Source organism: Chrysochloris asiatica, unplaced genomic scaffold (assembly GCF_000296735.1).
Source record: "Chrysochloris asiatica unplaced genomic scaffold, ChrAsi1.0 scaffold15880, whole genome shotgun sequence".
NCBI classification, from domain to species: Eukaryota; Metazoa; Chordata; class Mammalia; order Afrosoricida; family Chrysochloridae; genus Chrysochloris; species Chrysochloris asiatica.
Window position 1 is genome coordinate 1 of NW_006424398.1, and position 1,356 is coordinate 1,356.

The following is a 1,356-nucleotide window of genomic DNA, read 5'->3' on the forward strand; positions in this document are numbered from 1 at the left end:
CTCTAGGAATCTTTTGAAAAAAACATAAAATTAAAACCATTTCTCAGATTATCCCCTTCTGAACTTTGAAACAGGACTATAATAAGCCCTATGAAGCCAAGCTCCACCTCTTGGGCAGTTTTGACTTTTTCCTGATGGATGCAAGAATTAGAAGTCTTCTGCCTTCAATTATAGGGAAGCATTTGTATCTCAGAAAGAAAGTACCCACATTTGTGGAACTTCTGGCCAAGGATCTGTCAAAAAAGGTTAATAGCTGTATTGGTGGAATGATCCTGAACGTCTCTAAAAATGGTACGTGCACCACCCTACATGTTGGTCACACTGGAATGAAGATGCAACACATTGTGGAAAACATGGTTGCAGTCACAAAAGGACTTTCAGAAAACTTGCCAGAGAAGTGGGAGAGTGTGAAGCTCTTATACCTGAAAACTGAGAAATTGGTTGCTGTTCCTGTCTTCTCTTCATTTATCAGCTCTTTGAATGATAGGGAAAAAGTACTTACTTATAGCCAGAAGAAAAAAGATGCAAAGAAATAAACAGAAAGAAAAGCTCCAGAAGAAGAAGGACAAGAACAGGAGAAAAAGGGAAATGTGATAGGCAGCAAAGTCTAAATCAGCCCAAACTCAAGAAAAGAAGGGTACAGCTGAAATCAAGAGTGTGGGAGCCCATCAGGGGAGACCCCCAGAGAGAAGGAAAGAGCCACAGAGTGAAAACACAGCTGAAAGTGGGTGATGACTCCAAGGATGAAATTCTACTACTGGTGCCAATGAAGAAAACACCTGCTAAGGAAAAACAAAACAAAACACATAGAGATGCCAAAGGGGGCCATAGTAAAGAAATCTCCAAAAAACAGTCCTGCTCCCAACATTCGTCTTAGGAAGACGAGAAAGGCTGTCTCCGTCCGCTCTGGAGACCCTGGAAGTCATAGAGTCATGGTCTCCTGCTACAGGCCCAGCAGAGCCAGGGGTCTCATCTTCCAGCCCCCTGAAGAAGCCGAGAGTCCGGGAAGAAACAGCAAAAGTATCAGCCTCTGTGCTAGGGAAAAAAGACCTGAGGCAGACTCCCAAAAAGCCTGGACCCAAGTTCTTTGCCACTCCTAGTAAATCTGCCTGGAAAACATCCCAAAACCCAAGCAACATCCCATAAAACCAAAGTGCTACAGTTACCCTAAACCTGGCTCAGCCAGAAGTAAATACCAAAGCTTCCTGAAGGCTTTAAAAGAGATAGATCCTGCCCCCAAGAGTGAGGCCTGGACCGAAAGGGTGTTCAAAACCACCACAAGTAACCCTGACACATGTTCCTAGGTGTAGTAAGACCCTGAATTTTGAAGTAAAATCTATTTTTAATTGGTCTTCT

The 1,356-nt window shown here is 43.4% G+C and overlaps 1 pseudogene; it reads left to right on the forward strand.

The window, feature by feature from the left end:
- Positions 1-26: 26 nt before the first annotated feature.
- On the forward strand, positions 27-594 carry LOC102820135 (annotated as a pseudogene).
- Positions 595-1,356: the final 762 nt, after the last annotated feature.